The sequence below is a fragment of the Pezoporus flaviventris genome, unplaced genomic scaffold, assembly GCF_033815535.1.
Source record: "Pezoporus flaviventris isolate CSIRO_AGI_PZ_B2104156 unplaced genomic scaffold, CSIRO_AGI_Pfla_v1 ptg000029l, whole genome shotgun sequence".
Taxonomy (NCBI): Eukaryota; Metazoa; Chordata; class Aves; order Psittaciformes; family Psittacidae; genus Pezoporus; species Pezoporus flaviventris.
The window spans coordinates 17,450,001-17,472,351 of NW_026892577.1; the positions used below are offsets into that span (position 1 = coordinate 17,450,001).

The 22,351-nt window shown below is 44.7% G+C and overlaps 2 long non-coding RNA genes across 2 annotated transcripts in view; both read right to left on the reverse strand.

The window, feature by feature from the left end:
- Positions 1–20,450, reverse strand: part of LOC133272296 (uncharacterized) — a 27,085-nt gene extending 6,635 nt beyond the window's left edge. The window contains exons 1-4 of the long non-coding RNA XR_009744384.1: positions 20,271–20,450; positions 12,478–12,558; positions 8,788–8,896; positions 3,317–3,439 (exon numbers count right to left, since the gene is read on the reverse strand). This is a non-coding gene — a long non-coding RNA (uncharacterized LOC133272296). The remainder of the gene's footprint in view (positions 1–3,316; positions 3,440–8,787; positions 8,897–12,477; positions 12,559–20,270) is intronic.
- Positions 13,927–16,526, reverse strand: LOC133272297 (uncharacterized). The gene is made up of 2 exons (XR_009744385.1): positions 15,293–16,526; positions 13,927–15,148 (listed from the first exon to the last, which is right to left on the reverse strand). It is a non-coding gene; the product is annotated as an uncharacterized LOC133272297 (long non-coding RNA).
- Positions 20,451–22,351: the final 1,901 nt, after the last annotated feature.

The following is a 22,351-nucleotide window of genomic DNA, read 5'->3' on the forward strand; positions in this document are numbered from 1 at the left end:
GCATGTTCCAACAAGTCTTGTCAAAATTGTATTGATTTAATCATCTGCAGAAATACACATTCTGGGTTACTGTAGCGTGCACCGTGGGTGCAGTTTAGAGCTGCAACCACTCCACGCACTCGCTTGTTGGGTCCGAAGGTGACGGAGTGCAAGACAAACTGCCTTCTAATTCTTTTTTTTTTTTTTAATGCTGTATCACAAAGGGCTATTAATCCTTTTTTAGCTTTATTTAGGACTTAACAGCAAGCCAAGTAGCCATAGGTAGGCTATGCTGTTTATGTACACATTCCAGAGGTGGGAAGGGGGAGGTAATTATTTATCAGCTTGGGGAGGCAGGGAGCTGAGCTGGCGGCTCCGCGGCGATCAGCACGGGATTGAGGAGGGGACAACCGCAGCTGCAAAACAGACAACACCCCATAACCCCCACCAAAAGCAGGAGCTCCTTCCCAAGCTGCGGAGGAGGAGGATGTGACTACCAATTCCTGGCTCCCGGTCAAATCCCTCCCGGCATAAATCATCCGATTAGATATCCTTATGATTTCAGAGCTGCCAATATTCTGGGGCCATTTCAGCCTGAGAAATAAAAATGACACCAGGTGACAGCAGGGTTGCACATGGCCCAGATCCAATTCATTTTCCACTTTGCAGGCCCAGGGAATCGAAGTTGAAGGGAGGACTTAGAGGCCTGGCTGGCCGCTGGGGCGGGCTGGAGGGGCCGGGGGGAGCACGGTGAAGAATGAAGCCATTGTGATCCCCTCTCCTCGCAGAGCTGCTGCCCCAGTGGCTCTGCAAGGGTCACTGCCCCTGTGGCATCGTCACTCTCATGCTGCCGGCCCTGATTGGCAAATCAGCCACGTGCCCACATGGTCTGGGCACTAATGCAGTCTCCTGCTAAAGGGACAGCCTAGGAGTTAGAAGAAATCCTTAGTAGGAACAGGTGAATGTGTGCTACCGACATCGTTTGCGATTCAAAGTGCTCTACAGTGTCAGGAAAACATTTTCCCCCATTAAACAAACAATCTGCCAGACAGTTTCAGGCTCTGTCACTCCCTGTCAGTCTCCTCAGCGCAGTTTGGCAGGTTCTGGCACACTCCCTCCACTTTGATCTTGCAAAAAGAGCCTAGCACTGAATGAGGGGAGGTGGTCATCCCTGGGAGATGACAACCCTTCCCTTGCCGTGGTCAGCATGAAGCCAGAGGGATGTTCCAGCAAAGAGGATGGATGTGGACTGCACTGGATCCCTGGAGCAATATCTAGCCCATGGAAGAGCCATACCAGCAAGCCCAAGGCAGTGGTACACAGAGAAAAGGGCTGGCTACCAATACAAGGTGGCCCTTCTTGTGCCTTAGGGTTGACAAGGCTGCAGCAGCAGGAACACAGGTCCTAATCCCAGCTCTGGCACTTCCTTGACACATGACCCCACGCTGCTGCCTGTGTTTCCATGCCCCATGTCTGTAGACTATTCAGGGCAAGCACTGGCACACGCTTATGTTTGCCCAAGGCCTGGCACAGCAGAGCCCTGCTCCCGTGTCCGCAGTTTGGCTGCGGGCAACGCCACAGCAGTGTCCGCAGGAGGCACTGCCTCCAGGCAATACCTGCACCCAGGGCCAGGCAGGGAAGCACAAGGGTAAGTGTCCTTTGAGGGGACACAGCATGTCATGCCCAAGAGGGCTTGCCCTCTGCAAAGGGATGTCGATGCAGCAGATGAAGTGGATTTTCTGCAAGGACACAGCAGCCTTTCAAAAGGTAGCAAATGCTTTCTCCGAGTTATTCAGTTACACGTTCCAAACTCCCAAACTACACAAATCTCCTGAGAAAATGCAAGTCAGTCAGAGAGGAATCTTGGAGCCACTTCAAACGTTTTGCCAATAATTCATGCAATGAGATTAAAAAAGCCATTTCTTCCTTTGCCAAGTACACAGAGACCAGAGTGTTCTCCATTGTGTAGGAACATCACAGCATGCAGCATTTGACAAGGAAAGGTCACCGGGGAGGGACCACAACTCCTTTTTTAAGAGGCTGCTACCAGCGTTCTTTGGAAAAACTGGTTTTACTCTGTAGCAAAAGCCGTAATTGAATGCCCAGCTAACTGGGCTGAAGTACCTGCCTGTGGTTTCTTTTAAAGAGACTCTGTTGGAGGGTTCTCTGCTCTCTATCTGACCTGGGCCCAATCTTCCAGTGGCGTAAATCAGCAGACACCCATTGATTTATCTTGCCTGAGTACTTTAGTGCTTACTCCACACTGCAGCATGGGCAAGATACCAGGCAGCAGAAATAAGCTGTGAGAGCAGAGGTTCAGGCTCAGAGGAGTCTCACGGCACAATGTGCCTGATTTCCCCAGACTTCCAGGGACATACAGCATCTTTTCCAGGGGAGTAAGAAAGCTACTGGAAACTAGCCCTTAGTCAGATGAGACAGTAAGAGGAAAAATAGCCATTAGGAGCCACAAGCAAATAACCATAAATCATGTGATGCTTCCCAAACTACTTCTTCACCCACACTGACCAATGGGTGAGGAACAAATTCCAGCCACAGCTGATCATCTAGTATGTGTATCACTTTCCTCACTCTCTAACACAACAGTTGTGGCCCTACAAGAATCCAGCCACAGCAAACGGACAGGCTGCTACAAGATGCAGTGTGGAGAACTTTTCTGGAAACACACCGCAAACCTCTGAACACAGTCTGCTGAATCCAGTGTCAAGTTTACGGGATGGGATAGAAGAGTTCAAAACACCACTGGAAATCTTTGCCAAAACACCACTGTGGTGTAAGGGCGGCTCCTGAGACACCACAACAGCAACATGGATCCAAAATCCCCTCTCATTGTAATAAAAATGGAGCCATTTCATCATGACTGATTTCATTGTGTCATTATCAATTTATCCCATGTAAAGTGAGAGATGACCCTCAGCCCCCAGGGGATTTAGAAAATGCTACAGGAGTGTGAGGAGCATATCAGGGGGCTCTGAAAATACTACTAGAAGCTGTCTAGCTGTCTAGCAGAAATCCCATGACAATCACAGACCATCCTTGCAGTGAGACACAATAGCAGGACAAAGGCAGGCAACTGAGCTATTAAAGGATCCATGGAAGTAAGAATGCAGGAAATACCAGGCTGTCCAGCCAGTGGTCTGTCTAAGCCCATAACCTGTCTCCAACAGTGACTGTAATTCAGAAAAACACCCAAACTCTGCAAGAGGTAATTACACAACAAGGTACAAGAAACAAGATTTTCATGCAACTTCCTCCCAGTCACTGTCAGTTTCCAGCTGGCTCCTCTGCAGAGCAAATCCTACCCCAGACTTGACTGTACCTTTATAAACCAGGATTTCCTTGTGATCCGCCTGAAACAGCCCATCTCTTTCTGTATCCTTCCAAGATCACAGCCTCATCAAAGCATTCCGTTGCAGAGTTTCATCACTAACAGTGCACTGGGCTGAAATAAAAACAAAAAAAGTATTTTTTCTACCAGTGCTGAGTTACTGCTAATTCAATTTCAGTGGCTGCCAATCATTGATTTCTAGAGAGGCCCATGAAAGGCTACTTGTTTTGTTACCAGGCAGACAGAAGGCATTCTAGTAGTTGTTAAATAGTTTCTAGGAAATGGCAGGAGAATTAGAAAACCCTATAGCAATAGCAAGATGACTTCCATTTGTGTGTGTCTGGAGGGAGAACCCAGTGACTCCGGTTGACAGTATGACCCCCTGGCATGAAGCCTGTTTGCTTCATAGCTGTGAACACAATTAACTGATGGAATTTGGTCTCACTTGTAAACCTAATGAGCTGGGCTGATACAGGGATGCCAGTAAATCCCATCAACTTCTGTCATAGTTACTGAGCAGCCACTTCTTCACCTGAATCAGCACAGGTTACACAAGTGCTGTTTGCACCAGCGTCTGAGCACCTTGCCCACTGCAGCTCACACTGTTTCATCTTGGGACACTATGGAAATGCACAATGGAAATACCATAGGGGGCAGCTGAGATTCCTAGGAGACAAAAATAGACCCACCATTAAAAATTAAACTTTTCGCCTTAGTGGAGAACTTTCTCAATATGCTTGCAATGAAAGAAGATATTACAGGACCATTCATAAAAACTGCAATGCAACATCCCCTTTCTAAAGGTCACTGGTGGCAAAGTCTACCATAAAACCAATGAAATTTTGATCTTTATGGCATTTACTTTTCTCTGCTGGCCAGCAAATTCCAAAGTTAAAACACACTAGAAGTCCTATTTCATGGCAAAATAAAAAATCACAGCACTAGTATGTGACATGCTACGAAAGAACAAAGGGATCAGACCTGGTTCAGAGATTATGAAGTGATAAAAGAATGAGAAAAGTCCATGGAAATCATGGAAATAACCAAGAGTCCACCACTTTTTGCATCTGTGGACAACAGCTTGGTAGCTCCAGCAGGTTGTGGGACCTGCAGCACACGCAGGGAAGGACTTGCAGAACTCTTGGAAGATACCATTTATTATTCAGCTGGAAACACAGTTAACACCAGTGGGATTTGATCTCCCTCATAAATGTGAACAATTTTTACTTAGAGCAGTCAAGTGACCACCAGGGCTCCTTCAGCCTGTGGGACTACAGAGTACAGTTTTAAGCAGTTTTATTAACTTTAGTTTAAATCACTTCCAGTGCTGATCCCCCTAAAGATCAAAGCTGTTCCATCATTTATACCTGGCAGGCAGTAAAATCCTTACGTAAATCTGTAAGTCCACTTGTTAAGTTTAACATTCATCACTTAACACCACTTAGCAGCCAGCCAGGGAAGAGTGTGCATGCCAGGCCCAGCCAGTCTAGCTGCAGCTTCGCAGCTAGCATCCAAGGCTATGTAAAAGGAGTCAAAGGGTTCATCTGATAACTGCTCCTCCAAAAGACACACAGGGGAGATGGCCCTTGGAGAGCACACCTCTGCTCCCCATTTCATCTGTGCCCCCACTGTAACTATGTCTGAATTCCTTAAGTTACTAGGAAACCTCAGAGAGCTGCAGAAAACATTTTGTGCCTAATGAGGCCTTCTTGGACCACAGTGTCATCAGACACTACCATGTCCTGCTAATGAGCTTCTCTCTGTGCAGTGTGGAGCTGCACTGAACTGAACTCTCCCCATAGGATGACATGCCATAAACTGGCAGATTAAACTTTCCACTGGACCAGGGACAGTTGCAAGGCACTGGGATGGCATCCAGCTTCAGCTAAGCAGAGTAGGGATTGAGAACATGAATTTATAACCAGCAACCACCAATGAGGCATAGGGAGCCATGTGTACAGCATATACTTGGGGAAGAAGACTGGGGACTAGAGAAAAGCTGATTCCACCTAATGTAGGGCAGGCAGGACACAAAAGGACCATATTCATCTACTAGAAAACAATACAGGAAAATACAGAGGCAGGACCATCATGCCTTTAAGGAAAAAAAAAAAAAAAGAACAAAAAGGACAGAAAATGGATTTGTCCAACTAATATTTGGAAACAATGATTTCCCTCCTTAGGTTTAGAAAATACATTCCATGCAGACAAGGATGTTTAGAAGGAGATCCAGCAGCCCCAAGCAGGGGCAGTAGTAGCTAAAAGGCAAATGGCTCATCCCCAAGAGATGACAGGTCTGGAATGAAAACCATAATAGAGGAAGCAATGAAAGACAAGGATATTTAGGTAGTATAGTAGCAGGAACTACACAAGTTAACAAGAGAAAAACTAGAAGATGGAGAGATGGATACCATCCAGAAGAAAACTGCAACTAACCCAAAACAACTGTTTCTGTTCCCCTTTGACCGGTACAGGTGTGGAGCCTCTGCTATGCGATGTGCCAAACCATTTCTTTGGGAAACACTTTTTCCTGAAGTTTTCTCCTCTTTTTATTTCTCCCTTTCCCCCTCCTTCTTCTCTCCCACTCCCCCCTCCTCCCTCCAGGCAGAGATATGTTTCTCTCAGCTGCTTCTGTGCCTGTGACTTTACTGCATGGGGGAAGTCAGTCCGGAAGGTCACCTCTTTCATCAAGTATTCTATTTGCATCCAAAATTGTATGTACATGAAAAATGTGGTCGTGTGTTGCACCTAGCTGCAGACGCAGATGAAATTCTGTGGAAAGCCTGATGCACACTAACCTTTGCAGATGGTGCAGCTATTGCTGAAAAATGGATTGCTTAATAAAGCATATCATCCGACATATTTGCTGCTTGGCTAGCCAAATAGAAGTTGTTTTTTGCACAAATTTCCTTGTCAAATTTGTCAATGTTCATGTCATTTTTGCTTTAGGTCACAGAGCAAGGTGCAAATTCTTGGCATCTTTACTAGTTGCAAGCCAATTTCGGCTATTTCTAACAATGAAGTGAATTTCTCTGAGGATAAGACACTCACTTTATGGGGAGGAAAGGAAAACAGCAGGAAGTGGATAATTTTTTTTTCCAGGTTTTTTTTGTTTTTTTTTTTTTTTGTTCTTGCTTTATCTCTTGTCTTTTTTTCTTTCTTTCTGAGGGGTAACATTTGCACTCATTTATGGACCTTGTTAATTCATAGTAGAGAGAAAGGTCTTTTAGCCTATTGAATCATTTACTTAGTTTGACTATTTGTGCAAGACGCACACAGATTTTTTGCATTGGTGCACACAAAATTTATCCCTTTGTGCAGGAAAACTTTCAAGAGAATAAAAGACCCATTCCTTTGGTATTCTCAGATGTGGAAGGCAGCAGATTCTCCCCATCCAGCCATCTGCCAGTAATTCTTTTTAAGCCTCACAACCTCTTACACTAAAAGACACCTAATGTATCTGTTTTGTTTGTTTCTCTACCTGCTCTATATCGTTTGGCTTTGCCTATAGACACATCACATTTCCTGCTCAGAGGCACATTTTGCAAGCCTATTCCCTTTCACCTGGGTTTCAGACCTTTTTTCTACATGGTCATTTCCCAGACGTAGTCATAGCAAGCAGCTCTACTCAGATGCAAAAGCGAAAACTGCCATTACCGTGCTTGCTAAGGTAACAGCCTTGGCTGAGGGAGTGTTTAAAAATGCAGCATGCTTTCACTGCGCTACCATAAGAAAACAGTACCAACCCCTGTCACTAGGGTGCAGTACATCAAGAAGGCTACAGGGAACACGGGCAGCTCAGGTAAGCAAACACAGTGCATGCGTGAAAGGGCTGGAGCCCCATTCAACCCCTTCCTCACGGCATGGCCAAGTCATATTAAAGGAAAGAGAGCACTCCTGGGCCGCAGTGGCCCCTCAGAAGACCAAACCCTACTCCTTCTGTGGTGTTGCCGGCAGTACTAGCAGCATGCACTTTGGGGTACAGAGCTCCACATCCAGCCAGCCATCCAGATATACCAGTTTTTTGCAGTCCTCCTCAAGGAGAGCTGCAATTTAAGTGTCAGGCAGAGTATTTGTTTTGCATTTCCCTTTTTGTTCAGTACCTCAATAAACAGTACATTTTCCATTTACTAGGAACAGATGCATTCCTCTCTGGGCTGTGCCATATTCCTGCAGCAATCACGTTTCTCTTTGGAGGATTCATTTCTCCCTGAATTCCCACCTCATACAAAGTCCTTTATCAAGCATAACCTTTTCCAAAGATGCACCAGTTGCTAAGTGCATCCTCCAGTGATCTATTCCTATAAAGGAGGACTTTGCTGCAGGACACAGGCATCTGATATAATCCTATTTGCCTCCCAGACAGGCTGCCCCTTCAGAAAGTGAATTATTCTGCAAGGAACATTTTGTTTACAAGGTTTATGTTGTTAGCAGGTGTATTCCCACTAGTAAGTTTTCCACTGCACCATTTTTTTTTTAAGGTCTTGTTTGGTAGCCAGATAGCCGAGACTGCCTGTGATAAAGCCAGCACAAGTGATTAATAGCAAAGTCTCTGCCATTTTATTATTAATAGCAGTGTGTTGACTCAATTAAATCCAGCCTGCTTTTTTTGGCAGGCCTTTGCAATTATACATATCATTATGGGCTGCAGCCCAAATGCATCCTGGGAGTAGACCAGAACTCCACATTAACTTTTTCTGGCTCTCTCTTTGCAGGTTGGCCACTGTAACATGTGGGCTATAACCAATCCAGGCTGCTTCGGGGATGGCAGAATAGAGAAAGAAGGACAAATGGCAGTGGTGACGATCACACCTAGAAAGGGCATGCTCCCCCACAGCAATAAAGAGCCTGGCAAGCGCATCCTGAATCCACCCCTCCACACTGAACCCCATAAACACTATGTGAAGTGTCTGGACAGTACCTGTTACCAGCAGTGGTGATTTTCCAGCACGCTGAGGGGAGTGTTCAGTAATCCCTTCCAAAACAGACTTGCAGGCAGCTTGGCCTGGCTTGAAGAGGCACTGAACTGAGGTTCAGGCCTTTATTTTGAGACAGACTCTGGCAACTCGTGTTGAGTTGGCAAGTGTGGCAAGAGACTCATCTCCTAGTAAAGCTGGAATACCCCAACTCAAAGTACCCCAAAGCACACTGCAGGCATGCTCTAGTGTTGGACACACTGCCCCTACCTTTTGAAACATCCCAACTAGTCTCTTGGGAAAAGCCAGTCATGGGGCTAAGGCATAAGACTAGGGCAGAGCCAAATTAAGTTCTCAGCACTGATATGGACTCCTTGTGTCATTGCAGGTGAGTCTTTTATTTGTACAAAGTCCTGTGGAATTTTCTGTACCCTCCAAACTCAAGAGATCTGTGAGTCATTTTAATCGCTTGTTATTTGGGAGCACTAAGCTTGGGTGCCTAAATGGTCAATGGGGAGATGCAGAGACAAGGATAGGTTACCTTACCTTGGGTTTTGAAGGAAGACAGATTCTGGGGATCCTGGACAAGTGGTGAAGTGAGGCACTTGTAGTTTTCTCACAGCCTTTTGTGACAGCCCATCCATAAAACGATGTCCTGTTAATCATGAGAAAAAGCTCTTTTTGGACATGAAGCTCAAGAGACCTGTATATACAGCATCTAGCACAGTGAGAGTCTGATCCAAATTCTAGGCCTTGCCATCACCCAGGTAACAGATCTTAGCCATAAAGTGCTGGAGGAACAGCCAGGTCTGGCACCTTGCAAAAGCAGCGTACATTGCCCAGCAGCACTGACCCATCATTGTCCTCTGCAGACTGGGTGGGCTTCAGCTTCCTGCAACCTGCTAACCAGAACTGGCAACAGCAGTCATATCCTCTAGCATGCATGCAGTCCATGATACCTCTCACTATGAACGCTGGATTTTAATTCCCAAGCCCACTGCTCTCTACAGCTGCAGGTCTGGATTCTATTCTCCAGTGGAGCCTGGAAACATCCCACATTCCTGTAGGTACCCAGGGCTCTTCCTGCAGCATCAGAGGAGATTCCAACAGCCACAGCTGAAGCCTCACAAAAACCAGCAGATCCCATTTCCCATTACCTCAATATAGAGAGCTTTGCAGCTGAAGGCTTTTTCCAGCTTGTGCTACTTCATCTTCCAGAAGCCCATTAAGACAGGAGGGCACACTGTGGTTTCCATCCCAGCTTGGCCTACCTCCATCCATGTCATCCATCTGGTTTATTTGCTGGCATCAGACAATCCACAGCTGTGGGGCTCTTGCTAATCCAGGGAGGAAGAGTTTAAGTGCTTGGCCTATAATCTCCTCCCAGAGCCTGCAATGCCTTTGTGGAAATAATTCTGCTGCCGGACAAGGGAATGCAGAGGAGCTCTGCTGTCTGTGTTCCCTTATACAGCTCTCAGCAGTTGCAGTAAAGACTTTGTACCCATCCTCAGCCATTGATGAAGCTAATACCTGCAGGACTGAGTATTATGGGTGACAGACTACCTGTGTCCCACAGATCTATAGATCTAACAGATCTGTGGAGGTCCTCAAGAGGTCCTCAGTCTGTGCAGATGCTTAGCTCCATAAGTCTCAGACAAGGAACAGTCTATTTGGCACCCATATGTGAGCTTTGTCTTGTGAAGGGGGATATGCACTGCTATTTCTACAAACCCAGATGGGAAGTGGCTTCTCACCATCATCTCCCTTACTTCTGTCACACAGGGTGGCTTTCCCAACCTAAGGCCAAGCTTTGGCAGGAAGTCTCCAAACTTTCTTTTTTGGCAGGAAGTCTCCAAACTTTGTCCCTCTTTCTGAGAACCAAAGCAGAGCTTATGCAGAATGAGTGCCTCCTTGAGGAGCCTCAGCAACACAAGCAAATGCCACCTGTGACAACACTAAGTTCAAATACCCTCAATGTGCCTGGGAAAGACCCAGGGAGTTCTGGCAGACAGGATAGGATGGATGCACACATAGCAGCAGAGAAGAGGGGACTAGGAGGATTGATGGAGATATTCAGGGGCTTTGTACAGCCTGTGTTTCCTCCCAGACAAAAGAGGCTGCAGATGCTTGGCTGTGGCTTACAGGAGTGCCTCTCCTAGCCCACTGCTAATAAACCAGAATGGTTATTACCTCAGTGAGTAAGTCTGTTTTCCTCTGAGATTTCCTTAACCCCAGGATGAGCGACAACCAGATTGGAGTTGATCAGACATTTGCAAGGGCCGTTCCTGTCACCGCAAGATCAGTTAGTGGGAACTGAGCTGTTATTTCTTCTCTTATCAGTTACGGCAGGAGCTTCCTTGCCTTGTGGCTGAGGCTGCATTGTACCAGTGACTCAGAACATAACTAAACCATGTAAAATGTCATCCTGTGTTTGCCATTAATAAGCTCTCAATTAATAATACAAATTTCCAAGAATACCCCAAGCCTGAAACTCAGCGCTGTGCTGCCTAGCAGAGCCAATCAGGGTGCTCTCAGAGTCAAGCCACAATTAAGTAGCTTTGCTTTCTAGGGAAGATCACTCCTTGATGCTGCAGTTGGAAAACTCCAACCCCAGAACATGTACAGACCATGCTGCCCCATATGGGATAAGAACTCCTGTGAGTTAGAGCATCCCAGGAAAGCTTTCAGACTCCAGTGAAATGGTTTTACTTTTAAATATCACCAGACCTGATTCTGCTCACTTGCAGGTGTAAGTTACCCACTGAAGTACATGGGGCTGATCAAATGGAAAAGCAAGAAGACAAGACCTGGAGCTATGTTTAGGAGGCCCATAGTCAAAATCAAATGCATCAAAATCAAAATGACAGGTACTATTGCAATGTCAGCTGACCCCAGATTTTTCAACACATATGCAGTGTTTCAATAATCAGTGTGTACACATGAACTTTTTTCGCTGTTCTCAGCACAAGTACACAGGAAATCATGGGCAGATTTAGGCTTGCATCAAACACATCAATCTTTCTGAAGGCAGATCTAAAAAGCATGGGGATACAGCCTAGGCCATGTGTGCATTTCTTACATACGTAAGGGCAAAGGCAAGGAATTCATGGCCACTTACCCAAGCCCTGCACCCTCTGCTCCCGCACACAGCTAACCTTACCTGGAGGAAAATACCCCTCTCTCTGGTATGCAGAAAGTATCCCCAAGGACACCCTCTGTCACAGACACACAGAGCAAGGCATCTTTCTTATTTCTGCATCATTCATGTCACTCCTTCTCTGTGCCTACCGTAATATACCATCTCTTGCTGTCTGTACATATCTACGTCCGCCACACACACACCCTTTCAGTAAGCAGGCATGCAGACAGACGTGCTTACAAACACACACCACCCGCAGGAGGAGCTCCAGGTATTGAGAGGTAATCCTCCCTGCTCAGAGAGACTGGTGAATGGAATAATTAATTTTCTGACAAGCATGAATATCACACAAAGGCAGCCACCCGGATATGGTGGAACGTTTCCAGCCAATATCCATGCGATCTGGATATTTGGATTCACCCATCCCCAGATCCTGCTCTCAGCAGTGCTGACAGCAGCAAAGCTGACCTTTCTGCTCTGACTGGGAAGGTCTCCTGGATCTGGCTGGCTGGTAGAAGACAGCTGAACCACTGTGCATAGCCTTCTCCTCCTTACCACCAAAGACAGAGGGACCTTGCAAGCTCCCATCCCTCACCTACTCCTCCCACATGAAATTAATTGCCCCCTACCTCCCACCCCCCACTCTTGTCTCTGGGGCAGGGAGAGAATTCCACAAGCAGCATCAGTCAGCTCAAACCTGACAGTCTTCCCTGGTGGAGAATTAAGGACAAGTCCATGATGCAAGGACACCAATTCTCCAGGCTACAAACGAAACTTCTATCACCCCTAATCTCCTGTCCTGGCTTAAGTTAACTTGTTCTCCTCCATCTTGCATAGAAGGGTTAATACATCTGTGGAGAGCAACTGCAGATCCTAATCCTAGGAGATCAAGAAAGGGGGAGCTTAGAGAAGTACAGGATACTAGGCAGAACAGTTCTCTTAGACAGTGCCTCAAATTGCCAGAGGATTCCTGGTTACAGAGCTATGATGCTCCTAAAGGCTCAGGTATACATCTGTTTGCTTCCATGCAAATGTTCAGCCAGTGTTGCTTTAGCATAATTGACCAGTCTTGACAGAAATGGAAAGAATGATCTTACCATGCTGGACATCTGAGCCCCATTCCCAGCTCTGCCTTCAGCTTTGCATGTGATCAGGGACAAGTCACCTCTGTTTCATAGCTTTAAGACTAATACAGAAATACTTGGCTTGACTGTTTTGCCTGTAAGCTCCTCAGATCACAAGCTCATCAAGAACTCTGGTCAAGAGCTAGACCAAGACAGTGCTTGTTGCCTTATAATAAAAGGTTCCCTTATGGTTGTAGAAAAGCACAAGCATGTGTGGCTAGACACTTGCAGATATGGTCACTTGCACACTGCCCAGGATACATACATGAACCTATGCTCCTTGCCTGGTGCCGTATATGTCACATCAGCAGTCTCTGCACATATCCCACCTCTTAAGTGCTTTCAGCTTGGGATTCACATCAGGGAAGATAATACTGGCACAACTCTTTTGAGAAGAACTGAGGCCAGGGACTTGACTGTATACTCTTAGACAGGTATTTGCTGACAATTTTTGTGAGAGTTCAAGTCTGAGCCAAACTTCAATGTGATAAAGTCAACTTTCCATTGTGTAGGTTGGGTTCTATCAACCTGCTGGTTCCAATCCTTCCCAGTACACTTGGATCTTTGAATTTTTTCATCCGCAGTCATGACACTTGGAAACACTGCTTGGCTTTTACTGGGAATTGGCAAATAACACACTCCTTTGTGTGTATGAGAAACCTCTTAATCTTCTTCTTTTCTCTAAGAGAAGCTAGGAAAAGAACCCAGGGGAATTATCTTACTGTAAAATTAAGGCTTACAAGTAAAAGCAGAGTCATGAAAAGCTAAAGGTCCTTTAAAGCTAAAAGTCATGCTTAACTTGATTTTTCAGCTCCTGGGGCTGTCATCTATCCACAAGAGCTCAGTATGTCACTATTTATGTTTGCCAATAGGTCCCACAAAAGAGAGAAAGTATTGTTGTGTAAGTCATTGCCCCAGTCCAGAGTACGTCAGGAAATTCCCATGAATATGTACAATACAGAAGGAAACAAAGACATCCAAATATCTGCCTAGTAAATAATATACCTAAGATTTTCGAAGTGACATACCAAAGCAATGAGGGATTAGTCAAAACCCTGGATTAGATATGGGTTCAAACTCTGCTCTCCTCAGGCTAACGTGACTTCCCAGCCTTATGAGCTGGGCTGAAGCCCAAGACCCTGGGATTCAAAAAAACAAATAAATAAAGAAAAAAAAACAGCCCACAGGTGGCTTTTTCAAGAGTAGCAAGAGGGCTTGGGAGTGCAAGACGGTGAGATGTGTGTTCCTAAGTCCCTCCACTGCTTTGGAAGGAAGGCTCCTAGCCCTAGGAGTAAAATAAAAGTCAGGAGATATATATGGCTGCTAGGCTAATGAAGCTTAATTTTTTTCCAGCTCCCATTTATTCTTTGGTTTCACTGCAGAGCATTGATTTCTCATTCCTGCACCTTTTAGATACGCATATAAACAGGCACGTACATTTCATATATTGGCAAATGTATATACGCAGAGCTAGGCAGGGAAGTATGTTTATACATGTAAAGCAACTGGGTATTTACAAGCTGTTTCTAAGGTTATAATATACTTTGCTGTTATGAACTGCTTCATTAACCTGTCAATCAGGTTATTTTCTCTCTTTCACCCCTCTTCCATGTTACTGTGTGTGCTGGAAGCTAAGCATGTGTGTTTGTGTCAAGTGTATTATTTCAGACAGTACAGACACACAGACACACATGGATGCAAGCCCAGGAATTAACATGGTTTCACTGCTGCCTCTCCAGAAGCTTGGCTCTGGCCTACCCTCTGGACTTTACTAGCCATGGAGATGCCTTATGCAGTCATTTATCACCCAGTCCCTAGCCAGTGGCACTGGGGTCCCTTCGCTCCTTCCCCAGGCAGCCTGGCTGCTGCATGGGAGGAGGGGCCTGTCTGCAGCATGTTTGCAGTTTGGAAGCACTGCTGATGGGCTAGTCCCCAATAAACCCCCCAAAAGTGCTGATGTGCTGAAAGCAGCTGACACTGATGGATCTGCTCTCATCTTGCCTTTCAGTCCCACTGCAAGAGAGAAGAGAGAGTGGAAGAGAAACAAAGGCAGAGATTAACTCTTTTGTCACAGAGCTCTGCAGTTTTACAAGGCAAGATAAAGCTGCTCTCCAGGTTGGGTGCAGATGGGACCAGCTCAGCACAGTCTGGCTGATTCTCTATGGAGTCAAATCCAGCGGAAAAAAAAAAATCCCAAACTGAAGCCTGAACTGCACAATTATTTACTGACAGGGCCAGTGCTGCCTAACTGAGCCTTGTAACTTTCCTTGTGGTTGCAACTACAGCCAGGAAGACCAGGAGGGATGCCTGAGTATGGTCCTGGGCAACTGACTCTGGGTGGCCCTGCTTGAGAAGTGGGGTTGGACAAGAAGTTCCCCTTCCCACATCAACCATTCTGTGATACTATGATTCTCCCAGATCTGCATGCCAGCTACTAAACCAACAACACTGCTTGCACCCACACTGCTTAAGCACACGTGTCACAGGTATACCCAGACAAACCCACCCAGACTGATTAACACATGCAAACGCAGACCCTTGAGGCATGATACACACTGCTCAGCCAGTAAGACACTCTCCTGTGGATGCAGGCTTAATAAACACAGACATCCAGGTAGATCCTGTGCTTCATACATTCCTGTGTCTGAAATCACAGAGTGGATTTTGCTTGTCCATGATGCCAGGCATCAGACTCCCCAAACCAGACCTCAGGCTGTCATTTTGATACTCCTCACTAGAGCCAGTCAGAATGTTTCATTCAGTTAAACTAAGTTTTACCAAAACTGACCTATTTGGGCAACTGGATCCATCTGGATCAAGTTTTCCTCAGGAATATCATTGTTCCAAGAGGCTCAGATATGAACCCTCAGCCTGCATTTTGATGTCAATCAGCTGCATAAGAAGCATTTGGAAGCTTTCCTTCTTCTCTCGCTGTGCTGGAAAGAAACTTCATTGTGTAAGTCATTCAGCAGCTGCCAAGAAGCAGGACTATCACCTTCCAGACCTCCTCTCTGTGAAGGACTAACACCATATCCACATGGATGTGTCTTCTCCCCACGTGGTCACATATAGTGTTCAACGCAAACACAGCTAAAGGTTCACCCCATCTTTTTCAGTGCTTTTGCACAGCTGTATTTAGCACTGACAATGTCACAGGTACAGCAGGACCCCAAATTCTCACATACCCAACTAAGATCAAATGCCCTCAGAAAGGCAGACTGTTCTACATTAAGCCTAAGTGCACAAGCAGATACCTGTATTAGTACTAACACAAGGGAAACAAGAATAATACTAGTGCTAATTCTAGTTAATAAAAATGTTAAAAAACGTTCTTGCTTCTGTCAAAAATCTCATTTCACTTGTAACTTTGATTTCCTTGATTTGGAGAGAAGAAGAGGGATACTTTTTCTAGGTTGTTCTTAAAAAAAAATCTTAAATCCATACTGAAAAACTTAATCATTTTTCAGTTTCAACAGAAACTTCCAAATACCATCTTTCACAAAGAAAAGTTCAGATTTTTAATCAAGAAAAAGAGAGACACCCTGTGTCACAAGAACGTCATTTTCCCAGTGGAAAACACTGCTGAGTTCCAACACTGCACAGCTCTAATTTTTGCCTGCGTTTTTCAAGCCTTGCTTGTCCTGCATTTGTGTTGCACACTTCACAAGTATTCCCAGCAGCTTCAGGCAAACCAGTCATGGGGTAAAGCACAAATTAGTATGAATGAAGGGAGCAGGAGCCAGCCCCTGCTGAATGTTGGGGTTGTTCTAGGGTTACTGTCAGGACTGGGGTCGTCTAGTGCCGAGCCTGGTGCAGCTTCACAAATGCATAGAAAGAACCTGTCAGATCTGCAATCCACCCATCATAAAGCACATCAATAAAGATAAGTATATTACAGTTGGACATGGACACACTCCAAAACACAGACACATCACCACAGCAAAGCGTCCTGCTCTCACATACACTCTGCTGAACATACAGTCCTTCCTGAAACACGAACAAGATCTGCAAGCCAACAAACAGAAAATGGGGGGGATTGAGGACAAAGTCTTGAGGTTTTTTAATTTATTTTTTGAATTCCTAGAGGAAAAAAAAAAAAAAAAGGAGCCTTTTAATTATTTTTTAAGCAGTTTTTCTGAGAAAATCTTGACATGCTTTTTGCAACATATTTTCAGGTTTTGCCTATTGCCCCACATTTCCTCTTAATGACAAATTCTAAATGCTGAGTTAGACTCCCAGAATCTAAAAGGGCCTTGCAGAACACTGCTCTCATCTAAGGGATAATTTCAAATGAAACCTGAAGTAGAAATTTGCTCTAAAGCCTGAAAACAAGTTTGAAATTTCAAAGTTTCCCACCCCACACAAATAACAAAAATAATTTCACCATGTCAAATACAGTCTAGGAAACAAACCACCAAGGAATTATCGATCATCTCTTCATATGTCCTTAATAAAATCTTGGTCTAAAAATCTATCCACAATATGCCATCTGCCACACACTGAGATGAAATATGGTGTGTGCTCTTGGCATCTAACATTCTGATGAGCCATTTGTGAAATCTCTGTGGAATTTCACATTCTCAGTAACACACTTTTCTAGGGGACTGATTTTCAACTTTATCTGTGGGATCTTAAAATATAAAGTAAAAAAGATCAGCATCTGAAGGGCTTAAAAACCTATCTGTAGATAGTTGTACAGCTGGTTTGAACTTGCCTTTCTCAGTTACTTTTGCAGACTCACTTAGGAACAGTCAAAAGTCCCCAGGGGGTCCTGTGCACCCTGAAACCAATATTTGCTGCTGTAAGGAAGGGCTGTAAACACCTCTGAACAAAACCTGTCTCCTTCTCCATTTCAAAGCGCTGACAGCACTAAGAGGTGCTTAAGCAGGACACTCGAGCAAGCGCCTGCTTTCAAGCACCTGAGGAGTGCTGGCGAAACAGTGAATTCCTCATGTGCTGCAGGTCAGGCATGTGCGTAAACTGTGGAGAAGTGGAGCCCTAAGCAGCCACCACAAAGCTGATCCCACCAGCAAGTGCCACACAGCCGCCAGAGCCCCACACCCAGGGAGAGCACCTAGACAGGAGAGGACTTAGCTCCACAGCCCATGCGCCCACGTCAGCACCCTCCACTCCCAGCAAGACCACAAGGGCCCATTTATTCCAAGATATGAAATTTGTGTTGTTTCTTTATTGTGCTTTAATGAAACCCTGTTTATTCTAGGCTTTTAATTCTTTCCATCTATTATGTTTAGACAACTCATTAACAATCATTTGTTATCATTAAACTTCAATTCTAAGCTCCTTTTCCCAGAGGAGGCAATGCGGTGCTTTTAAACATATTTGCATCATAAACAATTTCAGGGCCCTGTGTGCCATCTATTACCCTGGCCTTTCCCCACTTCTTACAAGCCCTTCTTACCCAGGCTGGAAGGTGCTGAAAGAGCTTTGCTGGGATTTTGGCTGGGTCCAGGATAATGCACATTTTTCCCCAGGCTCGAGCCATGGAGGGCTCTGCATTAGGACAGCAGCCTGGTGCATTAATAGCAAACTCTTGAAATCCCAGGTCATGTAATGGTGAGCTGCTCTTTCCACTGGGATTAATGACTACATGCTGCAGCTGAATTCATTAGGGCCTGCTAAAGATAGCATGCTAGCCCAGGATAATGTGTGGGCTTCATTCTGCTCATTTATGGTTGTTCAGCTCCACTGGATTGAGTGAAGTCATTCCTGATTTGCAGCAGGGTCTCTCGTGTGCATGCTAGATAAGCACTACGTCACACTTTGCATTCATTGACAGCTCCCAGTGGGCAAAAATCTGATCCCTGTTGGGTCATGTAAATCCAGATCAACATTCACTGAGGCTGCAAAGCATCCTTTGGATAGGAAGTGGCATCAGCATGCATAGAGTGTGGTTTGCATGATGAATCTTGCTCTGATAGAAAGGAAGTCCCTTACGTTGTATAGAAAACAGGAAAAGAGTTGCCTTTTTCCTCCTGTTTATTCTGTTTTGCTTGGTTCTGTATTCATCATACGCTGCACATCACCAACCAGTAAAATACAGCAGAAAAAAAGAAATCACTAACCTGGAATCTCTTACGTATGTTTTGATCTCCAGAATCCCATTCCAAATCATGCTCAAAAAATGTTGCAGGTGCCAGCCATATCCCCTCTTTCCCACATCCCAGTGAGCATGCCAATGACACAACTGTTTAGAAGAAGTGTGTATCTTATTAGTAGCATTGCTAGATCATCTCTGTCAGTGCCAAGTCCTGTGCTGGTGCTAATGCATTGTCATTGTTGCCTTGCTAAGCTGGGATTTGGCTTTTAAAGCTCATCTGGTGGTGCTACCCCATGTCCAGTAACATGACAAGAATGCACATTTTGGAGCTATTGTGTTTCAATACAGCCCCAGCACTTCTGAATGGCAGTTCAAAAGAAAACTGCTGCCCAAAGGCCTCAGTTCTGCATAGCCTGTGCCCAACTTTAAAGATTTGGAGGCCATTCAAAGGCATTTCATTTGTCCAAAAGCCCCTTCACACCACCAAGTGCAAAGGAGGTATTGCATGCAGTCAAATTTTGCTGGCTAGAGTGCACATGCAGAGGAACAGCAAGCTGTACCACCACACCTATTATAGCTTTCTATGTGGATGTCTGTAGCTTAAACAAAGATGAAAAAGCTCTATACATGATATTGAGAACTGTTCATGGAGATTTTACACCTCTGATGAACTCTACAACCTGTGCTAGAGATAATGATGATCCCAGCTGCAAGGCTCCGCCCTGCATGCTAAGTAAATTCCTGTAATTTTCTATGCTTCCTGTTGTTATTTTGATCCAATTAAAGACATTGCAGTTAAGTGAAAAGTCATGATTAGCTAATTGGATTTAGGAAGGCAGAAGACCCATCAGGGGCCAGGTTTAATTTAGGTTGCCTTAAAATTTCTAAAGCCACTGGCAGACTAGAAGAGGTAAGCTCCATCCTTGGCTACCTCTAGCTTGGAGAAAAGGGATTAGTTAGTTTTCCAGCGAGCTCCCTGCTGCCTTGCATCCGCTGAGCTTTCCCATTCCAATGCCTGCATCAGAATCTCTCTTTTTTTGGAATCTGCCTCCTGCAGTGGTCCTTTACAGATCTCCCACATGCCCTTCCTAAGTCTCTTGTCCCCAGTCTGGTCCTACACCATTCACCGCTTCTCCTGCTTTCTCTAAATACCTGTGCAGTTCCCTCCCAAAAAAACACATGTTCCCATGGTTTTGAGGGCACTTTTGTGCAAGTCACATACATGACTGGACCTTCACTCCCAGATGTGGGACTTCAAACTCCTTTGAAGTCAAGTGGAAGTTTTACACTCTGGTTGAAGAGGTTCAGCATGTGGAGAGCTCCAAACACTTCTTCACACTCCAAGAGGTCAACTCCTTCCAGATGCCCTAGATGCAGACCCCTGGGGCTCCAATCATGCAGTGAGGTGGATACAATAAAAGATCGGTTTCCATGAGTATTTGGAAGTGACCTGAAGCCTATGGGTGGTATTTCCAACATAATAAGTTAAAAAATGGTGTGCCATATGCTCTAAAACCAGAAGGTTCAGTGAAAGTCATTAAAATACTTTGTAATATCATAGATCCTGAGTTCCTTCTTTAAGCTTCTTGATTTGGTTGACAATTTAAAGCTTCTCAGGCTATTTAGTCTGATTTAATGCCCACCTTGGACATAGAAACATTGAAAAGATAACAAAATGAAAGCACAGCTCACATTGTCATATGCTTACCTGATTCGAAGGAGCAAGGAGTTTCAGAAACTCAGTAGTTTTCATGAAACATGCAAGAAAAACTGAAGAGTTACTAACACTACCATCTAAATGTACAATGAGCCACTTGCATGAGAGCAGTAACATTCAAGAAATGTATCCTAACAAACATTAACAAGAGTAAACAATAGTTGAAATAGAATCCAACTAAAGGACGCTTTCCAAATACTTTTATGATTTTTGGTTTGGCTTTTTTTTTCTTTTTTCCTTTTTCCTTTTTAAGATCATGTCTGAGCATTTAGAAAATCTCAGGATTTTCCAATCTTGCACTGAAAACACAAGACTTTCAAGACCTCCAGGCATGTTAAGAAGCCTGGCTATTAATAATTGTAAATATCTGCAGCATTCAGTAGTGGGAAAAAGAGTCACTTAAACCATTACCTGGCATACCTCTGTTCCTATCGAACTCGGAAAGATAAAGAGGATCAGCGAAAGCAACAGATACCTCCCACTTGTTGCTTTTTTTTTTAAATAAATCATTATTTTTATTTTGGTTGACAACTGCAGTGGAAATATACTCCCTGGGCCACCATTTCTAACCCCTCTGAGGATTTTTCAAGGCTTATTTCAACTGAGTCCTTTTTGCAAGCCTGGTCCTTCCCCCCAAGGACGTTTCTACCCAAAAATCTTTAACATCATTGCTACTTTTACACAAATGTCTAACACGTGCTTCCTTCCCTATGGTCTTGTCTGTATTGGACCAGAAGCCAGAAATTGCCAGGACCCAAGTTCCCAACGCCTCCTGATCTTGGCATTGACTGCCTTTCAGAACTGGGCCCCTGAGGCTTCACAGTTGGCTCTTGAAAAGCAAAAGGGCCCCTCCTTAAAATCACAGTCCGTGCAAGTTTGTGTCTTCCATGAAAATTAACATGCTGGACAGCAGATGGGACAAACACATGCTAGAGGCCAGATCCTTATGTTGGTTACACCAGTATCATTTGCAAACTTGAGAGAACAAGGGCAAAGAACAGAAATAGAGCAATTTACATGAGCAGTAGGTCTACTCTCCTGCTGGCTGACAGTAATAATTTGGATTTTCAGGCGGGGGCAGAGAGGCAAGAAAAGAAATAAATACCTTTATATAAAATTCCAACCCACAACAAAGCTTTCCTAAGAGAACCACGGTGTGACATTTCATAACCAATCCAGGTACTGTAAAAAGTAAACAAAGAACAACACACCACCATACCACTCTTCCAAGCAACAGGCTCCACAACTGCCTTCAACAGGCTCCACAGCTGTCTTTGGAAATCCATACTGTCCCCAGGAATACACATATGACTTAATTTTCCCTTCTCTGCTCCCAGTGTCTGATTTATGCTGCCTAAAAATACCTACTTATGGTGAAAATAATCATGGTGCAATCTTACGGAAGTTTCCAGCAGCATCCTGCAAAAGAGCAATGCCCACAGTGTTCAGACAGAGCACAGAATAATGATGTATGACATTTTGCAAATAAAGTGCTTCCTCTTTGGAAAGCCTTGACTTCTTTGCATGGAAGACCCAAATCCTGGACCAATATTCTCCCCCATCCCTAACTGTCCTCTTTATTCTTGGCCTCATTGATTTGGGGACACTCGTTCCTTCTTACTATTACTCTTTCCTACATTTTGTCTGGGCACCCTCAAGGCCAGAAGGACCATGCAACTTTGTGGTTCTACCTGAGTCCTTTCCTCCTGAAGTTTTCACACATCCTTCTCTTTGGAATACAATTACTTCAGTTCCTTCCACTCAAGTTATATGTAAACACTGTCCATTCATTCCTTTGTGCTTGCCAAAGGGACATTGGCACTTAATGTCCTGAGGAAGCTGTGAAAATGCCAGCTAGACAGTAGGAGCAGCAGGGATTATTTGTCTAGATAGTCAGACCTGAGAGACTCTCTTGGATTTCTGATAACAGTGAATTCAGAATAAGCACCTCTGCTTTTGGATCCTCCAGCAAGTGTAACACAAAGATTTCTGTGCTCCCAGGTCAAATGTGTCTCCTTCATGGACAGGCTCTCTGGACGCATCTGGCATGTTATCAAAGTAATTTCCATTGA